Genomic DNA, 23611 nt, shown 5'->3' with positions numbered 1-23611 from the left:
ACCCCCAGTGTGAATGTATTTGGACACAAGGCCTTTAGCAGGTAATTAAAGTTAAGTGAGGTCAGAAGGGTGAGGCCCTACTCTGATAAGACTAGAATCCTTATAAGAAGAGACACTGAAGAGAGCTCAGACTCTCCCCACCACCCCTAACCTCACAGCTCTCATGCACACAGAAGGAAGGACATGTGAGGACACAGTAAGAAGGTGGCCGTCCACAAGCCAGGAAGAAATGTCTCACCAGAAACCTTGATCTTGGATTTCCAGCCTTCAGAATTATAAGAAGATATTTTTATTGTGAGAAAGTATTTTTGTTGTTTTTTTAAATGTTTATTTTTGAGAGAGAGAGAGAGAGCTGGGGAGGGTCAGAGAAAGAAGGAGACACAGAATCTGAAGTAGGCTCCAGGCTTCAAGCTTTCAGCACAGAGCCCAACAGGGGGCTCGAACTCATGAACCATGAGATTGTGACCTGAGCTAAAGTCGGATGCTTAACCAACTGAGCCACCCAGGTGCCCCACGTTTTTAGTGTTTAAGCCACCAAGTCTATGGTACTTTTTATGGCAACTTGAACTAAGATACCCTGTGGTACATCATGAATTTTCAAAATGCTATAGACAGAGAGCTTAAAAGCTGAGAGACACAGAGGGAGAGAAAGGAGGGATGAGGGAGGATGGTATATAAAATAGCAGGAGTCAACATGGTATGCGTCTTCTCATCAACATTAGAAGTTAGAGGACTACAGAGCCATGACTTCAGAATTTTGAGGGAAATTGTTTTTGAACCTAGAATTCCATACCCTGCCAAACTACCTCTATGTATGAGGTATAAAGTATGAGGATACATGATGGTTCATTTTATGTGTCAACTTGAGTGGGCTAAGGGATGCCCAGATAGCTGGCAAGGCATTGTTTGTGGGTGTGTCTGTGAAGGTGTTTCAGATGAGATTAACATTTGAATCCATAGACTGAGTATAGAAGATCTCCCTCACTAATGCTGGTGGGCATTATTCAATCTATTGAGGGCCTGAACAGAACAAAAAGTGGAAGAAGACTGAATTGTCTCTCTTGAGCTGAGACATCCATATTATGCACTAGGACATCTGCACTCTTAGTTCTTGGGCCTTCTGGTCTGGACTGGAATTATGTTACCAGCTTCGCTGGACTTCTGCTTGCTGATGGCAGATCATGGGATTTCTCAACCTTCCTTGTATGAGCCAATCTCGCATAATTAACAAACAACCAAACAAACTCCTATTGACTCTATTTTCATGGGGGACACTCACATGAGATAGAATAAATTTTCAGAAATACAAGACTTAAAAAAATTATCTCCTATATACACTTTATTGGGAAGCTACTAGAAAATGTATTCCACAAGGATGAGGATAATTGAGCAGGATTAGAGAGCTTCAGTCCATGTTGGAAAAAGGAGGAGGAGTTTCATTAGGGAAGTCTCCAAGAAGAAAAATATTGAGTGGATTGATTACCAGATGTGTTTAAACATATTGAAAAGAGATATTCTGGTGGAGAGTTTGGAGAGGAAATAGTGTGGGGTACATAAAAAACAAGCAGATAAGAAAACATGGCAATTATTTATTCCAGGGAAAACAAAAACCTGTACAGGGAAAGAAATGTAATCAGTACACTACATGGATCATCTGTGAAAGATACTATAAAGTCAAAACAACAAAACAATGAAAATTGTGATATTACAATCTTGGGAAAATGAGGAGGGGGAAGTGTGTGTGTGTGTGTGTGTGTGTGTGTGTGTGTGCGTGCGTGTGTGTAAAAGACCTAACCCTCATCTTCCATGGTAGGATGTCAATACATATCTAACAATCAAAAGCATCAACAAATAGAAACATAAGTAGGTTATTCAGAAATATAAAAGTAAATGCCAGAAGATGATCTGTGATGGGTGGGGAAGCGAATGCCATTCTTCATTGTAAGTCTTAAGTAACATTTGATTTCGTAAACTTTGTAGGACTTTGATAAAAGTACAAGTTAAATTTTAAAAAATCATAAATGTCACTTTTGTAGATATTCAGAGATGGAATTGGTGAAGCAATAAATGAAAGCAGAGAAGGAAGTAGAAGGCACTGCAATTATCTGGGTATCACAGGTTGGGTTCCAGCATGCAGGCTGTTTATCAAAGAGGGTCCTTGGTATTGACACCTGTGGAAGGGAAGGGACAGAAGTGGGAGTGGGCAGAGAAATATGCCATGCTGCAACAACAGCCTCTGTGGTTCCATGGGGAGCTCTGGGACTAGAACAGCCCTTCAGAGTTATTCTGGGTTAGGCTGAGATAGATGAGCCTTAGATAAGACAGCTCTCTGCAGCTGAAGCAACTCCTGAGGGGGTTAATAGCTGAAGCCTGGGCACCCGCAGTATTCCGAGGCAACAAGGCCTTCCTGGAAGGGGAATCTGGACTTTGCATGACAGTGTCCACTACTTACCTTCCTACCGAAGGTAAGACATGATGAAGTCTCGAACTAGGTTGTAGCAGTGGGAATATGAAGGAGGGAACAGATTTTGGAGGCAATTAGATAATATCTCTCTGACATGCTGATTGATTGCCTACAGTGAGTGAAAGGAAGAAGTGCATTAGGACCATCTGGTATGTCTCCAGGTTTCTTGCTCATAAGCCTGGGTGGATAGGGATGGTGACTGGGTTCACAGAAAGAGAGTCACTGATATTGGAAAAGGGGTGATGAATTCAGTTTGGGGTAAGCTGAATAGAGTCCTGTGGGGAAGAGGCCTGCGAGAAGCTTCTACCTCAGATCTCTTAATTACAGATGACTTTTATTTTCTGACCTCCACAGTCAAACCCGGAATTATATTTCCTACTATAAGGTAAACTCCATGAGAGCGGGGATTTTTGTCTATATCCCAATACCTAGAGCAAACCCTGGTGGTACTGAGTATATAACACATGTATATATTTGCTATTGATGCAATGTACTGTTCCTATTATTTTGGTATCTGGCCTCTTCATTGAGAGTGCAAGCTTTTTGCTGCCTGATATGACAAATCATTTTACATTCCACAGCACCTAGCATAGTGCTGAGCATAAAGCACACACATACCGATTGCAACTGATTTATGAGTAGCCAGGGGATCTCAGGTCTCTAACTGACAAGACTTCGCACACCCCACTCTGCCTCCAACCTGTTTCTACCTTCCGTGATGTTCTTTCTGGTGCTTGGATGCAGTAGATGCTTTTCCAGACCCATGAAAATAGAATGAAAAGATGGTGCCCAGAGAAAGGGGAAAAACACTGAAATATTGCAGAATTAGCCAGTTTTATTGGAGATCAGCTCGGATTATGTGCATTAGCAGGGATATGGTTTGATTTAAGGCCACAAAAGCCAGAAAAGAAGAATTAGGTATCCCCTGACCACCACACTCTGCTCCTTCAAGCATTGTGCTGGGATAGGGGGTGTTTCTTATTATGTGGTTGTATAATCCTCAATCTAGGGAGGCTTAATTCAGCACACACACACACCCCCCCGCCACCTGTCCTGGGCTTAAATCATTGGTCTTTACTCCATCAGTGGTGTTTAGGTTCTTGCAAATTACCTAGCACTCATTTTTGAGATGGAAAAAGCAAGTAGAAGAGGAATTTGAAGAAGGAAAGAAAAGGAAAGACCTTAAAGATCAAATATACTGCTTTATTGTTAGGGTTCAGTTTTCTGCATTTGAAAATGCACTCATAGCATTGGCTATTCATGGAAAGGAGTTATTTTACCTATATTATACAAGGAGAATAAATTGGACAACATAGAAGTAGAGTCCCCTGACTTGGGTTCTTTGTTCTCTTTTACAATGGCTTCTCTATACACATGCTCATTTCTTATGGTTGCTCATGGACTGACTTAGAGGTAGGTGAATTTCTAAGGGTTTATGGTGAAGGTGACTCTAAGAGAAGGTGGTAGGTTATGGTGAACCTAAATAGGGTAGCCCTTGACAATTTGCTAAAGGGGACTGGTGTTTAACTTTTAGGTCACTAAACACCGAACAAGCCACCTGTGAGTTGTGGACCAAATTCATGACCTATACCAGGACCGAGGAATTTTAGTTTCCAGACTCATGCTTCCTTACCAAGACTGAATAATTCCTGGATGTAACTTCCCGTGTGAAATAGGACTTGGAGTTTGAGTTGGTTTCCAGATCATGAAACTAACTTTTCATCCCATACTTTTCATGCCCCTGGAGTTCCCTGGCATGAATATTTAGGATGACTGTTTGATGTAGAGTATAATCTGTCCTCATAGAGCAACGATTGTCCTCCTCAGTGTAAAGAGATAGAATCTGCAGCCACGAGAGCTAATCAGAAGGGTTGTGCTTATGGTCAGAGACTGTAGTCTTTATATGCTTTGCATATTGCTGTGATCCTACTAAATATTATACTACCATCCCCACCAATGTTTACGGCCATTAAGGTAGAAGAATCTAAGAATGTCAGTGGTGAGGACAGTAGAAGCATCATGGGCACTTGGAGCCAGAGATATGGTTCCAGTCCTGCAACTTCCCTTGACTAGTTGTGTGACATTAAACATGTTACCTAACCTCTCTGAAATTGTTTCCATCAAAAGCATGATAATCACTGTCTTGACTATATCACAGTGGGTTCTGAAAGTGCTTTGTAAACTGTAAAATGCTATGTGGCTAATATGCTGTAACTGCTGCTGATTGCAATGTGAAGACCAAACTTCCTTTCTTCTCTCATTTCTTGGATAGTAAATGCCTACTATGTGCTCCATGCTAAGCCAGGTACTGGGAATACACCAGGCAAAATGCAACCAAGTCTCTGCCCTCATGTCTTTATGGACCATTAAGATTCCTACCTCCAAGAAATGCCATCACCTTTGGAGGGTTGCTGCATGCTTTGGGGGTTGCTTCCCATTAGACCTTTGGATGGTCCACCTGGAGGGGCCTGTAGAGAAGTGCTTTTCAAACTGTGCTCTGGGAGCCCAAGGGTCCCAGGGAGAAATTCACATGGCTGAGGGGCAGAGCAAGGAGGAAGGACTCTAGGTCTCCCTCCCTGCCTTCATCCAGTTTTGCTTCTCTTTTCCTGCTTTACTTGATTGTTTGAACACTGCTGCTTTGGTGGAAGGAGATGGACAGTCCAGTTTCTTGACCTTTTCTAACTTTTACATTTGACTCATGAGTGAGCCTCTCTCTGAGTCTCTTTCCTTCCCTCCCAGTACTGCCTTTATTAAATGTAACCAGGATATGAATACTTTAATCTCAGTTCTTATGTGGAATGGGGGAGGGGCTGGATGGGTGACAAGTTGCCTGGAGGGATGGGTCAATTTCCTTTCATAGCCTTAGGACAACAACCTGCTCAAATAGCTTTGACAGCCACCCTGTTGAGATGGCTTTGCTTCACAGGAAATGCCTAGTGGGACTCTATGTAAGGCAATTTCTCTTTTCTCAGTAGACTGTCAACCTCAACAGGGAACCTGGTAAGCCATGTGGTAGCCTCACCCCTGTCCCCAATCGCATGGATATCATTCTGATAGCAAATGGCATTCTGGGTAGTCTTTGACCACAGATGAAATTATTCTAGACTAGTGTCTAGTGTCTAGACTCTAGTAATTGACCCTGGTAGCTGACAGAGAATTTCCAAGTGAACAGAGTTCCCCAGGCCAAGTGCTGACCAACACCCAGAGTCTCTCCAGTAAGTGGTACTTCAGGCCACTGCGGGAACCAGAAAATGGATGAAATCCCTTTGCTAGCCACATTGGGAAACATTCAGGATTTGCTGTCTTCAGCTAGCTCCTAATTATTTCGAGATTTTCCAAGATGGAGTATTCCACCCTGGGAGATATCCCTAAATATCTGCGAGGGAACCGTTCCCTGATTTTTTTAACACCCGGCGGTCATTTTAATGAGTTAATCCTCACTGCATCGTATTAGCATACTTGATGGCTGTTGTAATAAACCCCCAAATGCTCAATCACACTAGAAGTTTGTTTCTTGTTCACACTAAATCTGAACCAAGCCTTTGGATTGGTGGATATCTCTTTTCCAAGTAGTTATGAAGGACCCAGGCATCGTTTCTCTTGCAGTTCTGGCATCTTCAACGTGTAGCTTCTAGGCTCACCATGCTTATCTGCATCAAGCCCGTGTAGAGGAAAAGAGCATGGAAGGTAGCACGTGGAAAAGTTTTATAGGCCAGCTGGGAAGTGGGACACATCACCACACTTAGGTTTTCATGTCTAGAACATGGTAGCAAGACTGTATCTAACTGCAGAGAGGTCTGGAAGTGTAGTCTGACTGTATGTCTTGAAGAAGAGAGTTGGTGGATAGCTAGCCATGTCCGCCACTGCCATCTGCTTAGGTTGTGTCTCCCTCGTTAGCAGGGGGCAAGACATAAAGCAAAGTGAAGACAACTGTAGCAGTCACGAAGCTGACCTCCTACATTCAAAACACGGTGGGGCAAAATAAGGCAACGGTGGGAAACTGTTTTCACTCATCCGGTAGGCCATCATCTTAAAGTTTGATGATGGTGGCAGGCATTTAGGGAGGTGGGTTCTCTCATATAGTGCTTATGGGAAAGTAATCTGATGCAGTCATTTTGGAGAGTTATTTGTCAGTGTTTATGCCCCGTGACCCAGCAATACCATTTCTCACTATCTTTCCGGAGTAACCCTCTCATATGTATACGTAAAGCATAAATAAGATGCCAATTGCAGGCAATGTACATAAACTGAAAGATTACAGACCATCTAAATGTCCAGGAGTAAGGAACTAGATAAGTAAGCTATGGTACACTTGTATTGTGGAATATACCATGAATGGTGAAAAAAATAAGGTAGATTTATGTGGACAAACCTGGTAAAGACTTTTTAAGACCTATTCCAAAAGAAAAAAGCAAGTCATAGAGTAAAAGATCCCATAGTATACCATTTATAGAAATAAAAACAAGAACAAGATAAAACTATAAATGTCACTATGTACATATACATTTATATGTTAAAGTATAAAGAAAAATCTGGAAGGATGCAAACCAGGGAAAAGTTTCCTTGCAGGAGAGGACTGGGTGTGAGGCGATAATCAAGGGGACTTTAGTTTTTATTGTTTGGATTTTAATCTTCATAAAGCATTATTAATGTGCTACTTCTGTAATTAAAAATATATTAATTAAAATAAAGAAATAAAGTCAGTAAAATAAAATAAGAAAAATAAAAAACCCAAGTATATTGGATTTTGCAAATACAAATAGCAATGTTATTTGTTATGTTTTATTGTTATCTCGGTGTTTTAAGATCATAAACAAAGAAACAAAAACTAAACAAAACAACAAGGACCCCCTGGAGGACCCAAATTCTACTCAGAAGCAGGCTACTTATTCAGGGTCACTTCCAAAATCACAGGAGTTCTTGGGATTAGGACCTCATGCATGCTGAGTGTGTCACTCAGTCTTTCAGGACCCCCGCAAGCTAATGCGCCTTTGAGCATGTTTACCAAGAAAAAGAGAATCTCAAGAAAAACCACAAGGGGTATTGCTGTTGTCCAATAATTTTCTTTTTTTTTTTTTTTAATGTTTAAAATTAAGTTTATTTATTTATTTTGAGAGAGAGAGCATAAGCAGGGGAGGGGCAGAGAGGGAAAGACAGAATCCCAAGCAGGCTCCTCACCATCAGTGCAGAGCCCAGTGCGGGGCTTGAACTCATGAACCGTGAGATCATGACTTGGGCTGAGATCGAGTTGGACGCTTAACCAACTACGCCACCCAGGCACCCCTGTTGTCCAGTAATTTTCAAATTATGTGCCTGTTGCAGCAACAGGTTCCATAGCTAAAATGCCAGAGTTGCTCACACATACCCCTAGGATGTCAGACGCTGGTGGTGCCTGGGTGGCTCAGTCGGTTAAGCATCAGACTTCGACTCAGGTCATGATCTCACAGTTTGTGGGTTCGAGCCCGGCGTTGGGCTCTGTGCTGATAGCTCAGAGCCTGGAGCCTGCTTCAGATTCTGTGTCTCCCTTTCTCTCTCTATCCCTCATCTGCTTACTCTCTGTCTCTCAAAAATGAATAAATGTTAAAAAAATTAAAAAAGAAAAAGAGTGTCAGACACTGGATAAGAACTGAAACAGAGCAGTGAGTAAGACAGACAGTCATTGCCACTTCCTATGTGGAACTTACAGTCTAGAGATATTCTCCTCACTTACAGAAACTATGTAGTTAATGCATAGAATTTGCTCCATTTTCAGTTTTTTCCCATATGCTTTTCCTTTAATTTTTGATATTGCTTGTATATCAGCAAGCACAGACAATGGCCATAAAGATAAACCAGTGGCAAATGGGGATGAACAGAAAAATTCTGTGAATGTTTCATTTGTCAACTAATCTTTTAGGACATGTGTGCCTGGTTGTAATATCATATGACAGTATACATGGTATATTATACTGCATATACTGTCTACCAAAATTGTTGTTTTATGAAATGGAATTAAAAATAAAAACATAAATATCTCATGGAGCTCTACAGAGGACATCATGATTTCGAGGCTGGGAAAGTACCTGAAAACATTTGAAAACCACTGCCATATTCTTCAGGCTTTTGTAGGGCCGTTTATTTTTGCCAGGATTCAAAGCAGAATCCTTGTTAAGAAGGTGTTCTGGGATGTATGCTTCCCTGACATTTTCCCGGTGTTCTGAGTCATCCTCACGCTGAGCCACAGCTTGCCTAGTCACAAGGCAGAGTCTGGGTCACAGAAACATCGCCTAACAAATTTCATTTTCCAAATAATTTGTGTCCTCTTCCCTGCATTTCTTATCCTGCCATGATGTCTGCAGTGATGCTTCTAAAATCTACTTTTCTTTCCTCGCTGCTTCTCTCACGCATGCGGTTACTCCAACACTGTGCCTCCAACTTCAGCCTTCTGCTCCTTTCCTCTCCTCCTCCTCTTTTCCTCACCACTGTGCATCACAGAAAGCCCAAAGCAGCAAAGAGTGAGCCTAGCCTAGAGAGGACTGAAAGAGAGAGACCGGGAAGACCGCGGGGCAGGCAAAGGTAGGCAAAGCCAGAGGGCAGTAGGGAGGGACAGACAGAGGAGGGTTAATAATCACTGTCCTTTCGCATAATTGGCGGTTCGTCCACTTAGTCAATAAATATTTACTAAGCACCTACTAAGTGCCAGAGTGTGGGGGTACCAGTGTAAACAGAAGGAAGTCAACCTGTGTGTTTGTAAGCTTCAACTGGTGGGACACAGAGAAGAGAAAGTAGGCATTTACGGTGCCCTGGACGAGCACTGTGACCAGCAGTGCAGGACCAATATGGGAGCCCATGGGCCAGGGTGGGGATAGGAGGAGAGGCTTCCAGAAGATGGCTGCATCATCACACACTAGGGAACCAGAGCTGCTGGTTGTCTGCTCATACCTTTCCTCCTTGTCTGCCTTCAATAATAGCATGTTCGAAATATAGCCGGCACCATGGCTGCCCAGGTAGAGACTGTATTTTTCCAGCCTTCCTGGCAGCTAAGTTCAGCCATGTGTATGTCTGGTCATGCAATTGGAGCACAAGTAATGTGTGTATCTTCTGGTAATGCCCCCGAGATGAAGGGTGTGCTCTCCTTCTCCGATTCCTATTGTGTGGAAAGTGGGCCTGACGATGGTACCCGGAGCAGTCAGCTTAGACCATGGAGTAGAAGCCCAATGGGAACAGTAGCAGAGGAGAAAGGCAGAATGAACGGGAAACAGTACTGTGCGGCAGAGTTGCCTGGCCAGCCCAAGACCTGCAGAAAAAGAAAAATTCTGTCCAGTATAAGTTACTGTTACTTCGTCTCAGTTAGGGTAGCTGGACCAATCTATGAAGCCATATGTCCGGTTTAAAAAAGAATTCAGAGTTCCTAATCTCCTCTCCTTAACCGCTTGAGATCCCATGCTGTAATTCAGTAGTGGTCCTTGCATCAGCCAATGCGGGAGGCATGGGGGAAATGGGCTGTAAATGTTTTAGATTCGATGGGGAGGTAGCTTCAGTGAAATAGGTACTCTTCCAATTCGATTCCCCTGAAAATTTCTTAAAAGACTGAGATCCACTGCCTTAGGAGCTGAAAGAGTAGCCTAAAGGAGGAGGATTTATGTATTTGGTCTGAAATCGAACTCTTTTCTATTAGGAAGATACAGGGCATGCAGAAACCAGGGCTACAGAGTCATTTTTTACTCTCCGGCTTGGAGGTCTTCAGCCCAGAGTTCAGGGATGGCTTTTGGATGAGGGTGGAAAGCGCCCGTCAACTCCTGCCCAAGGCTGCCCAGGTGGTGCCTACCTGGTCCCCCTACCTGGTCCCCCTTGTTCCCTGCTTTTCCCACCCGCCCTGCCCCACAGCACTCTGGCTACTGTCAATGCCAAGGAGTGCCCTTTTGGCAGTGTGAGTTGGGAGAGACCAGCCCTCGGAGACAAACCCATGACCGTGATGGCATCTGGTTCTTCACAAAAGGTGTCAGTCAAGATAAATCAGTTTGTGCCGTAGTAAGAAACAATTGCCAGACCTCAAATCCAACATGGCTCGGCAGTGTCTCCTCATTGTAGCCACTTGAGGGACCCTGGATGACCATCTTATGACACCACATTTGAACATGAGGCTTCAGGCTTGGTTGTGGAAGAGAGGGGAGGACATGGAGAATCACGGTTTTTCGTGCTCCCAAGCGGAAGTGACCATTTATTGGACACGCAGGTCACATCGCTGCTCTTACCTTCAAGGACTGGGCCGTGCAATCCTCTTGTGCATCTGGAAGGGAAAGGGGCCTGGAACATTCCTGAGCAGCAGCAATGGTGGCCACAGAGATCACACTGTGAGAACACTGATGGGTGAGCTCAGTGAGTCTTCAAAGCGGTGTGTGCCCAGGGGGAGCACAAGAGGAGCCACGGGGTGTGGGAAGGATATGGTGGAACTTCCAGCTATATTTACTCTTATCTTCCGCTTTGTAAATTTCTATTTTTTGAGTATGTCTATTATATCTATTATAATGAGTATGTCTATTTATAAGGTGCATAATGTATATGTAGTTTTACATGATTATAATTTATAAGTAAATAAATATGCATATGCTGGGGGTGGATGCTCAAAAAAATTTTATAAATGGGACGAGCAATCAAAAATGTTTGAGGACCACTGAACCAGAGAATAGCACCCAGAGATCCTTAGGTTGTGGGTGTTGAAGGCTCTTTGAAAATAGGGTCTAGAGCCCTTAAGCCTGAGGTGACTCAGTTTCCTTGGCTTTGAAATTTCTACCGTGATTCCCTTTTCAGAAGCTTCCAGGATTGATCCGCCAAAGATCCATGGAGAGCAGAGGCCCAGACAGGGTAGGGTCAGGTCGAATGCTTTTTTCCCTCTCTTTCCAGTAGCCAGCAAATGCAAGAGCAGTCATGGTGCTTTGCAGGACTGCCAAGAGGCCATGTGCATTCATGACTGGGGTGCACGGTGTGCAGTGTGGGTACCCTGGGTGTGCAGTGGCAGTCCGTGGCAGTCGAGAATGCTGCCTCAGTCTGGAGAACCAAGGGAACCTCTGTGTTATCTGCCATTGCTTTCCCTGGAATGGCTGAAAACCTGTGAAAGGTTCACTCCGGGGGAAGAATGTTCCAAAATCCACCTGGGGTAGAGAGAAAAAGAGTGAGAAAGAGAGAGAGAATAAATGCATGTGCATATGTGTATGTGCATGTGCGTGCATATCTGCACACATCGCTAGAAGCTGATATGGACGGAACGTGTCAGTTTTTCTTCCTGTGGCTAAAATAGGGTCTCCTATCTGTGGGACATGAAAAGAAGGGAAGAAAAACCACAGAGGGGGAGACTGGCCCAGGGAGTAAGGGGGCAGGTACCAGTGGGAGAGGTGTGGAGAGAAAGTGTCAGAAGACAGACCTGAAAGTCAACACCAGAAACGACTGTTGTATCCCAAACTATTAGCAGACGAGGAGACGAAAGCCTGTGATCCAGAGTCCTTGTGGGAGTGTCCAGACCAGAGAACTCTGAGGATGGGCAGGAGCAGCCCCAGCCACCGTGTTTCACACTCAGCCACGGGCACCGGTGGCCCCATGTCTCCACAGTCCCAGCTAGGGCAGAGAGGCCAGGAACTCATGTCTATACATGATGCAGCATCATTTTCCCTTAGAGACCTGCCCCGCTTCCCCCTCCCTCCCATCTGTGTGAAGGACACCATCAGTTTCCCAGTCATCCAGGCTCAAACCCTCAGCCGTCTCCCTAATACCCGCTTCCCATTCAAACAGTTGTCAGATCATGGCAAGCTCACCTCTCACGTGGATCCCTTTCACTCCCTCCCTATGCTTCTCCGCAGGTTAGGAGGAAAAACAAACAAACAAAAACACCACACTGCATGTTATAAAGCTCTGTACTAATAATATTTCTTAGGACTTCTAAATCTTTAGTTGCATGGAACAGAAACCAGCATTCTAGAAGAGAAGAAAGGGAGGGAGGGAGGGAGGGAGGGAGGGAGGGAGGGAGAGAGAGAGAGAGACAGAAAGAGAGATTTTAGTTTAAAAGTAAAGGATGTCCCAAGGGCAGTATTTCAGGGGAGGCTCAGAAGAGTCTGGAAAGCTGGAACTTGGAAGCCAGAGGGCCATAGGCACCTTCTCATAGCCACTAGAACTTGGTCTCTCTCTGCACACCTGCTTCCTTTCTCTGCAGCTCCTCAGTGGGTGGGTGGAAGTCTCTCTCTAGTACCTTAGCACTGCATCTCCCTAGTATTGGTGTCTCCTCCTTCGAGGAGACTCAAATAAACTGAACTAGTCTCACGTCCCTCGGAATTTACTTCTTTAGCCGATTTGGTGTGGCCAGGCATACAGGTCGTTATGTGCGGTCGTGGCTTCTGGAGACACATACCTGTGTCCTCCAGCCTTGCCTCGGTGCTGTCCTTGTGGGGCTCACAGTCATAACCTGTGCTTTTGACCACACTCCTGCAGTCTTCTGCCTTTGAGCTTTGTTTCGGTAACTTACGGTATGAAACTTATGCGTGCCTCTTCGAACTTCACCCTCTGTCTACCACGTTCTGTTATTTTCCCAGGGTAAGCCTGCCAAGTCCACAGTGCCTAAGTGCACTGGGCCTGTGGCCACATGTGACGACTGAGCACTTGAAGTGTGACCAGTGCAAATTGAGATGAGCAGAGTCAAATACACACCTGATTCTTAACACCCAGGAAAAAAGAATGTAAATGGCTCCTTAATAATTGTTTATATTGATCATATGTCGGAATGGTAGTATTTGGATATATCAAATTAGATAATGTATATATTAAAGTTAATTTCACCTGCTTCTTTTCACTTTTTTAAATGTGGTTATCAGAAAATTTAACATTACCTGTGTGACCCACATTTCATTTCTGCTGGACAGTGCTGGACTGAACTACCTCTCAGGAAAAACCTGGAAGTTCTTACTCACTGCCTTTATTCAAGCTGTTTCTCCCTCCAGGAAGGTTTCTCCATCTCCCCCCACCCCCCACCCAACTCCTACCCATCCTGCAAAACCCCCCTTCAATGCTGTCCTATGAAGCTCCATGCCCACAGACAGAAGTCTGTCCACCTTCAGAACTGTTGAAATCTTTTTTTCTTTTGCTTTTTTACTTTTTTTTTTTTGTATTTTAAAATATACTTTTGGCACATTGTATCTTTACTATAATCATTAGTATGTGTGTGTGTTCTGTATTATATTGTAGGTCCTGTGGCCATGCTTTATTTATTTGTCTCCTCCAGGTTTAGATACTTAATAAGTGCTGATAATGGGCTGGAAATACTAAGTATGTGAAAGAAAATCCTTCCTTGGCTGTTGCGTGCTCCAGTGAGGCTTTTGTTCTGATCTGTGTTCCAGTTCTCTCCATTATTCCTTTACCCACTCCCTCACACCCCCTGCACATACATGCTCTCTCACTTCCATTACCATATTCATTCATTCATTCATTCATTCATTCATCAAATATTTAATGGCACTTTATCGTGCCAGGTACTGGTGAATACAGGTGAATGAAGAGATATGGTCCCTGCCTCCAATTAGGTTACAGTGTAATGGGGAGAGTGATAACAAAAGTGAATAGATTAGTATATGCTTAAGGAACCGTGAGATGGAGAATTCAGAAGAGGAACCCGTCAGTGGGAGGGCAGGGTGACTTAGATTCTTGGTCAAGTTGAGGCAATGCCATTTAAGCAAAGCCTCAGCAGAGAGCTGAGGAGTCAGCTGTGTACTGACTGGGAGGAGGGCCCAGGCAGATGGAATCTGGTGTGGAAAGATCCCTGCGGGGGGAAGAGGAGAGATACGTGAGGCCAGAGGATATTATCTCTGGCCTCAAGAGATATTATCTCTGGCCTCCAAGCTCTGGATGGGCGAGAGGAATCTCTAGGAGGGCTATTTCCTCTCTGTGTTGTGAGTTTACTCTTTGGAACCTCGTGAGCATCAGAGGGTACACATTGGCTCTTCAAATCTCTCCAGATGCTTTTCAATAAAGCATAAATAGTAATTCCATTTCTTATCATAATGTCACCCTTAGGTGAACATGTGTAAAATTCATACTCTTTCTGTATGAAAATCATGTGTATAATCTCATTGTAATGCCCTTTTGATATACATCAGTGGTTCTCAGCCGGGCGTGATTTCTGTCCCCTGGGGGACATTTGGCAATGTATGGAGATATTTTTGGATGTCTCAACTTTAGGGGGCTGATGGTGGTGCTATTGGCATCTAGTCGAGAGAGGTCAGAGAGGCTGCAAAACACCTTATAATACACAGGGCAGCAACCCCCCCCACCCCCAAAAAAAGAATTATCTGGTTCAAAATATCAATAGTGCCAAGGCTGAGATATCTTGATATATAGTCAGGGTAGACATTCTTTTGATGGATGGAAAGCTGAATCTCTGTGACAGAGACTGCTAGTTGTCCCCTCATATCCAGTGTTTCCTCTGTCCTTAGTGGATGATTCCCAGGGTTTCTGAAGACCACAATGCACCCAGCCAAAGGGCACTATTTCCCAGTGTCCCATGCAGTTGGGTTTGGCCATGTGACTAAATCCTGGCCACTAAGGTGTCAGCAGAAATGCCTTTGGGGAAAGTTGCTATGAAATGGAGCTGCCATTTCCGTGGCCTGCAATGGTGTCATGGGGACATTTTGCTCTTCTCTTCCTCCTTGCTACCTAGCATGCAGTGTGATAGCAGGAGCTCAAACAGCCATTTAGAATACCAATGATCTAGGGACGCCTGGGTGGCTCAGTCGGTTGAGTGTCTGACTTCGGATCAGGTCATGATCTCGCGGTCCATGAGTTCGAGCCCCGCATCGGGCTCTGGTGTTGACAGCTCGGAGCCTGGAGCCTGCTTCGGATTCTGTGTCCCCCTTTCTCTCCGCCCCACCCCTGCTTGTGCTCTGTCTCTCTCTGTCTTTCAAAAATGAATAAACATAAAATTTTTAGAATACCAATGATCTTGAAGATAGAAGTCACAAAGTGACCTTGAGGTGACCTTGAAGATGATAGCGCACAAAGACAGGAGCCTCGGTCTTGGCTTCATGGAGCCCCTGACTGCCTTCCTGCAGACATCTTTTACATGAACAAGTGAACCTATGTGTTAAAGTCTCTGCTAGTTTGGGTTACCCGTAATATACCTCTGAATTTACTTCCAGCTGAGAGACCGTCACTGAGGAGCCTGAGGTCCACGGCTCTTTCGACCGGGTCTTGGGGACCTCTTTCTCACCCCAGGCACCTGCACTTCTCTCTTGGTACTGGTCTCCTCACATGCTACATTGTCAGCCAGCCTCAGATGCAATTTCACAATTTTTCAAGTTCTGGACCAGGCTCTGCATAAGGGGGGATGAGTGTGTGGCTTGTGTTTCAGGATTGTGCCCTGAGATAATGAATTCCCCACCTTTGGGTGTATGTTACCGTGTGGGTTTAGTACAGTAGCCTCCCTGCCCTGGGGTCGTTCAAGGAGCCCTTCAGAAGTTGCGAGCAAGTGGGTGCTTAGGCCTGTGCGTGTGCTGTCACTTTAGAAGCCTGAATTCAGTTCTGTGCCGGAGCTTGGATTTGGAAGCACGAAGACATGTTTGCCAAAGGCTGGAGTTTTGATGTGGAGTGGAGGAATAGCTGTTACTTTGTGGGGGAGAAAAACACCTTTCGTTTCTTTAGGGAAAGATAAGTACTGCAACTTTGTGGTTTCTCACTTCTGATCTTCTGGAGAGCAGATGTTCCTTGAGGAATGGCTGGTCCAGAGGCGACATATTTAAGTTCGCAAACACCACACATTTAGATGTTAGACATTTCAGTGTTGCTAAAGAAAACCACCAGATTAAACAGCCAACTTTCCCTCTTGGTTTTTGTCAAAGAGATTTTTTTTAAATTAACTTGGCTGCCGGCGGTGGGATTGGCTCATTTGCCAGTCTCGGGGATAGGGAACAGGGTAGATGTGTGATTGGGGTCGGGGAGAGGAGTCACGGGAGGAGGTGGACTGTGGGGTGCCTCGCCTGGAGGGAGAGGGACACTCCTGTGGGCCATGCATACTCAGTCTCCCCCTCCTCCCAAGAGGCAAACCTCTGCTCCTCCAGGAGGCCGTGTCATCATACTGAAGGGGAAAAACACCCCTTTGCCATAAGGGCAGTTACCTCCTGAGAGATGCGCCCTCCAGGGTGGGGGGGAACCGGCAGGAGAAGACAGCCTTAGGTAAATGAGCGGAAAGTATTTCTTTGGATCAGAATGAAAGCTGCCCGGGGTTTAAATGGTGCGCTGTGGGCTGGGTAAATTGCTTCTCTTAGCCTCGTGACCCTCTTATCACTTGTGCAAGCTTTAGTTCTTAAAACGTGGGAGGGGCTGGATGTTGGGGGAGGTTGTTGCAGAGAGCCAGGAAGTGGAACTTCACGCAGCTGTATCCTAGCTGGGGTATGGATACGATGAAATACAGCTTTTTATTTTTAGCAGGGGTGGGAAAGCAGGGAGAGTCTTTGGTGTGGGGTTTAAAGAGCTTCTTCTGGAGGATGAGGATGTCAAGGTTAGGGACATTCCTCCGAACGCCCACGGAAAGCACCACAGGAATCACCAGCAGCGGGGGCGGGCCTGCCACGCGGATAGAAAAGTGCCATCTCCTCTTCTTGGGAGCTCCAAACATCAGTGCCCTGGGGGAGAAACTGAGGCCCTGAGAGTTGCAGAGATTTGTCTGTCATCTCCCAGCAATCCCCTGGGCGGAGCGAGGCCAGCCCGGGTCCCCTGGCACCTAGTTTAAGGGTTTTGTCTGTGTGATTGCTTTGGCTTCATAATATCACTTTCTACTCTGGTACTTGGACATGTTCCATAAGTGCCCTGCTATGTGAAGCTCTTTCTTAAAATAGGAAAAGGATAAACTCATCGGAAGGGCTGGAAGGACCTTGTGAAGAGAGCCGGGCATGATTACAATTCACCCTGGTTCCACTAGTTCAAGCAGACAGATGGTGGATAGAACTGAAGCCAGACAATTTGCACTTACCGAATTAGCACCCGTCTGTTAGTCTGCAGAAATGGGGGAAAAATGGGCATCTTTCTTCTCGCCATATAAGGTAAATAACAACCAGTGCTCATGGAGCGTTGCCCCTACAGGATTGCAGAGGCAGTGTTATCCAAGCTGCCCCCCTGTTGGCCACTCACTGGAGGCAGCTCAGAGTGATAGAAAGAACCCAGACTGTGGACCCAGGGAGTCACAGGTTCAAATCCAAGCTGTGGTACTTACTTAGCACGGCTAGCGTGGCCTTGGGCAACTTAACCCCAGAGAGGCTGTTTGCTGACCTATCAAATAGGAATAATAGCTATTAATCTGATGAAGTAAATAAATAAAAGTAAATGGGCAGTACCCAGTAGGTCTGCTACAGTGAGAACTCATCAGTGGTGGCTGTCAGCCATACTCCGACCCTGTCTAGCCTTCACCTGCATGGGACAGTGGCCACTGTGGTAGAAGGGACCAAGGAGTGTGGCTGGCCTAGAACAAATTCCCGCTTGCTCCAGGACATGCGTCGCAAACCACGTGTTTGTATTCAGCCTCGAGTAAAGGAAGGATGGGGGTTTTATGCTGCAGGGCTTACAGTCGCATAATGGAATCTCACGTAGGTACTTTGAGGGGAGCCACTGGCTTTGGAACAGGCAGTTTGTCACTCACCGTGTCTTTTGCCAACCATTGCTGAGTCCATCCAAGCCATGTCAGTCCTGACCAGGCGCTCGGGAGACTGGCCCTGCCCTCGAGGAAGTCAGAGTCTGGGAGGGAAGATAGTTATTCAAACAAACAATTACGACAAACTTTAACAACGCTCTAATCATTGTGGTGAATCCTAGCTGGCATGAGAAGGAAGGTGTTGGGAGATCCCTCATGTGGACTCTGAGCTGGACCTTTCGGGAGGACGGGGATTTCTGCAGATTGCCAATGGGGCCGAAGGACAACGTGTGAGCAGGGCCTCCGGGTGTGGCAGGGCCAGGCTTCCCCGGGAGCAATGAGCACCACGGGGGTGAAGAGTGTCAGGCCCACCTGAGTGTCAGGTGTGGGCTGCTGAGCACAGCCGGGTCCCACCCTGACCCGGAGGGGCTTTCATCAGGGGAGTGAGTGGCTCCTTCAGGTTTGCATTTTGGGAGGATCCGTTTGGCTGCACTGGGCATAAAGGATCATGAGAGGCAAGAGTGGGGGCAGGAAGACTGGTTTTGGCTATTATAGGAGGGCCTGAACCAAGGCAGTGGCCGAGGGACAGATTTGCGTCACCGTGAGAAGGGAGACGGGGCAGGCCTGGTGATGAACTGGACGTGAGGGATGGACGACAGAAGGCTGCGGATGATTACCTTATTGCTCTCTGGGGCAATTAGAATCTCAGGCCAACTTTCTCTCACGGCACTTTATGTTCTAATACTTACGGTTAGTTTCTCCTTTGCTGTTAGGCTGAGTGTTCCTTGAGTGTGGGGACTTAGGTTTTATTCATTCCACCTGTACCCTTCATGGTACTACAGAATAGGGACCAATTAATGCTATTAATATTAGCATTAATATTTTGATAAAAGAATGAATGAATATTCTTTCTGCCTTGTACTGCACGTCTCTGGGACCAGAGCTGGGGAGAGTGTCTGTCCGACTTGTTACAGCTCCCAGCATGAGGTGTCATAGATGCCTGTCAAACCCCATGGGATGATGATGGTGGTGGTGGTGGTGGTGATAATAATGATGGATAGTGATGATGGTGATAAAGCCATACCGCTCACCTTCCCCTTTCCAGAACACAGTGCTTCTGAGCTTCCTCGGGGAGTGCAGGAGGCCACTTTCATTAACGGGAGCAAAGTCTCCTGATTGGAACTTCTTGGCCAGAAGAAGGCATGGGCTCAGAGAACATTTCCATTCCAGTGATCGTTGCTCTCACAGCGTGTGAGGGGGCCCGTGAAGGCTCTTCTGTCAAAGGAAGATAAAACTGCAGTCCCCTTAGCCTGGTTACTGCACTTCAGAACTATCCATCTCTCCATCTAGAAGATTTCCCCTTGATTCCTCATCTGCTCAGTGCAGATTTCCAGCTGCTATTCTGCTGTGCTTGCTGTTATTCCCGGGAAGGTGAGGGGAGCCCCCAGGGGAAGCAGGAGGAGGTCAAGAACTGCTGGAGGGGGGCAGAGAGGCAGTTTCACCCTAGACATTTGAACCATCAGAGCAACGTCTCCAGAATTTTGAACTGTGATATATCTTACATGCTCAGAGGGCATGTATCCTGTGGGCATATGCGGGCAGCCTCTGGGAATTGGAAAGCTTGGGGCATAGGAGTTTTTGGCAAACTGAGAATTACCAAAATTCTTGTTTGGGTTAGCCTTGTTAAACTTCTTGTTCAAAGGCCTTGGTCCATTTCCCTTCCTTAAGCTATCTGAACACTAACTACCATTTATTCTTGATTTCCTGATTCAGAAAGCATTTAGGATCATGATTCAGAATCCCATTCTGAAATGCCAATTTTTATTACACGTATGCACAGGTGTGGAAGGCTAGGGGAACTGGGTGAATCTCTTTCCAGGACGCATTCTTGATTTTATTTGGCTAATTTCCACATATCAGCTTGTTTCTTGTGATTTGCTTCTTCTAAAAATTGAAGACAGATAATTCCAAATATATGAGGATTCAAGTTACTTACTGCTTAATGAAAGTTTTACTACCTATCAGATGCTCCCTCCTCCCTATCTTTTCTCAGGCTAAAAGTGAAAAGTGTCCGTGTGAAAAAGGAGTTGGTAGCATAAACTATGCCTAGCTGGGTTGCTAACTCCCTATGTGAATTTGGATATACAGTCAGTTCTGCTATTAACGCTTGTTTTGGAAATGCAAATTTTTTCCAGTGCAATTCAATTGATGCCTTAGGGAACAATTTAACCATAACACGAATTTCACATTTATTTATGTGCCATTTACCATGTGAGAAGCACTAGGTGAGTGCAGAAAGCTGCACACGGCTGAACCAGGAAACCTAACAATGTATAGAACACACACGCCTATGCCTTAGACATCTCCCGGCTCCCACAGTTCACCAAGTGTGCTGGGAGCCATGCCCATACACACCTGTGTTTCCAACTCTCTGTTGACTCCATGTCCCAAAAACACAGCTGTAACCTTTCCAGTGCCCGTTTCCACAAGCAAACACCAAGAGTTTTTCAGGGTAAAGTGCCATTTTTATTGTAGTATTTATTAACTATTTTACATGTATAAAATTGTGCTACTATTTTTATCAGATTCTTCTTTTTAAAAAAAATGTGTCATTGATGGAGTTTTTGAGTGTTGTGCTTCTAACCCCATTTTCCCCCATAAGCTCTGTGGGTTTTATCATGTGATTTTGTACATGATGGTGATTTTTAGGAACATACATGTTGTGTTACAGCAAAACTGGCCAGAACTTGGGGGGCGGGGGTCTCTGAGCTTCACTGTAACCTGCTAGGAAAGGAAGATGGTATTTATGTTGAAGAGAAGGGACTTTACCAGTTATACAAGTAATATTTGATCTCTTTATTACTTTGATTACTCACCAAAGATACATAACTTATAAAGAACATTTTTAGAAGACTGCGTATATCTTCCAGTTAAAAGAAATGGAAAACCGAACAAAAGTTTAAAATAGATATGTAAGGTGGTATCACTTCAACTTTACTTATGGGGCACCCAAAGCATAGAACACATGTCCTCTATGTTATGCATAAGCTTTCTTTGTGAAATATAGGGAGTGTTCAGGGACATACAAGGGGCAGCTTTGGCACCTACTAAGTCCTTCCTATGGAGAATAAATGTATTATATTCACCATCTCACATAATCTTAATATCACATTGTTCCCATATTCTTCAAGTACTTGTTGAACCCTCTCATGTATCAGGTGCTGATCTGCACATGGGGTTATATCAGTGAAGAGAATATGTTGCTTATTCCAGGAGCTGAACTTCCAGTGGAGTGAGGTAGGCAGTAAGCCAACAAACCAACGTACTCTTGGCTATAATGTGATAAGTGGAGGCTTACCATGTGTGGCTATGGAGAAAGATAGGACAGAGAAAGGAGTGTTTGGGGCAGAGGGAACAGAAAGGACAACAGAGGGGGCACCAAGCAGGGAACAAACAGCACTGTCATCCTCATTTCTATGGATGAAGAAACTGAGGTAAAGAAGGAAGGGTCAAGTTGCTCAGAGCTTTCAGTGGGCCAATTGGTAGGAAGGGGGAGGGAAGGAAGAAAAGGTGGAATTTGTACCTTGGTCTGTAGGGAGAGATAGAAAGTAGAGTGAGGACTGTGCTAAATCTAATTTTACTTCAAAGTCTGTTTTCTTTCTATGCCTTTGAGCAGTTTCTACTTTTTGAGCTTGATCTTCCAAAAATATGGCTTCCCTCTCATTACCTCAGTCTTGCTCAAGGACCTGGGAGGTTTCTCTGATGATGACTATATTAGTTTTCTAGAGCTGTGTCTAGCAAATGCTCAATGTGCTTTCCTTTACTCTCACACTACCCTTTTCGTCTGACACTGGATGTGTGGATTTTCCACACATGTGTGTGCTTCTCTCTTGGCCTCCAGTGGTGGTCACCAATCCTTGGTGTTCCTTGGCTTGTAACTGTATCACTCCAATCTGCCTCCCTTTCTTTACATGGTGTTCTTTCTGTGTGTCTCTCTGTGCCAAATTTCCCTTTTCTTGTAAGGATACCAGTCATGTTGGAATAGGGCCCACCCTCATCTTAACTTGATTCCATCTGAAAACACCTTATTTCCAAATAAGGTCACATTCACAAGTGAGTGCTAGGGTGTTAGGACTTCAACATAACTTTTGGGGTAGACACAATTCAACCTATTGGCCAAACTAAGTCCCAACTCTCTGCCTGGCTTCCTCTGTCTCCAGAACGTGCTCGGATCTACCAATGTCACCTGCCTACTTCCCAAAAAGCCCTCCACACGTGGTCACACCTCTGGGCCTTTGGCCTTTCCACCATCTGTCATGTCCCCTATCTATTCTCCAGGGCCAAGGGCCAAGGGCCAGGGCCAAGGTCCTGTTCACAAATCCTCTCTGATGATACTGTCACTCCATACTGATACTTAGTCATCTAAGCATCATCTGTGTAGCACACACACACACACACACACACACACACACACACACACACACAAAATCAAAGCCTAGCTTGAAGGGTCCTCTTTTAGTGCAGTTAAGAGGTAAAGCACATGGACCTTGGCATGTCACAGCACAGATTTGGGTTTAGCTCTGCCACTTCCTGCGTGACCTTCTATAAATGTTATCCTCTCTGTGCCTCAGCTTTTTCATCAGTAAGATGTGGATAATAATGGTGCCAATCTCATAGATTGTTATGGGAATTAAATGAGATGATTCCTGTGGAGTGCTCAGTGTGGGGACCGCACATTAGCTATTTTTATTGTGAGTACCTGGGGAGCTTGCCTTTTAAAAGCACCCCTTTCTCGGTTGGTGCTGAGGCTGGACTGCTCTACACCACCAGCTAATGAAGGAAAGGCCATCAAGGGCTGGGATAGGAGGAAAGTCCAGGACCATGTAGGCCTGGTCCCAAGAAGTGGCTGCAGCCACTCTGGAAAACAGTGTGGAGGTTCCTCAGAAAATTAGAAATAGACCTACCCTATGACCCAGCAATAGCACTGCTAGGAATTTACCCAAGGGATACAGGAGTACTGATGCATAGGGGCACTTGTACCCCAATGTTTATAGCAGCACTGTCAACAATAGCCAAATTATGGAAAGAGCCTAAATGTCCATCAACTGATGAATGGATAAAGAAATTGTGGTTTATATACACAATGGAGTACTACATGGCAATGAGAAAGAATGAAATATGGCCCTTTGTAGCAACATGGATGGAACTGGAGAATGTGATGCTAAGTGAAATAAGCCATACAGAGAAAGACAGATACCATATGTTTTCACTCTATGTGGATCCTGAGAAACTTAACAGGAACCCATGGGGGAGGGGAAGGAAAAAAAAAAAAAAAGAGGTTAGAGTGGGAGAGAGCCAAAGCATAGGAGACTCTTAAAAACTGAGAACAAATTGAGGGTTGATGGGGGGTGGGAGGGAGGGGAGGATGGGGGATGGGTGTTGAGGAGGGCACCTTTTGGGATGAACACTGGGTGTTGTATGGAAACCAATTTGACAATAAATTTCATATA

Source organism: Lynx canadensis, chromosome A2 (assembly GCF_007474595.2).
Source record: "Lynx canadensis isolate LIC74 chromosome A2, mLynCan4.pri.v2, whole genome shotgun sequence".
In the NCBI taxonomy this organism is placed as follows: Eukaryota; Metazoa; Chordata; class Mammalia; order Carnivora; family Felidae; genus Lynx; species Lynx canadensis.
The sequence above is the reverse complement of the archived record's forward strand: the minus strand, read 5'-3'. Positions refer to the sequence as shown.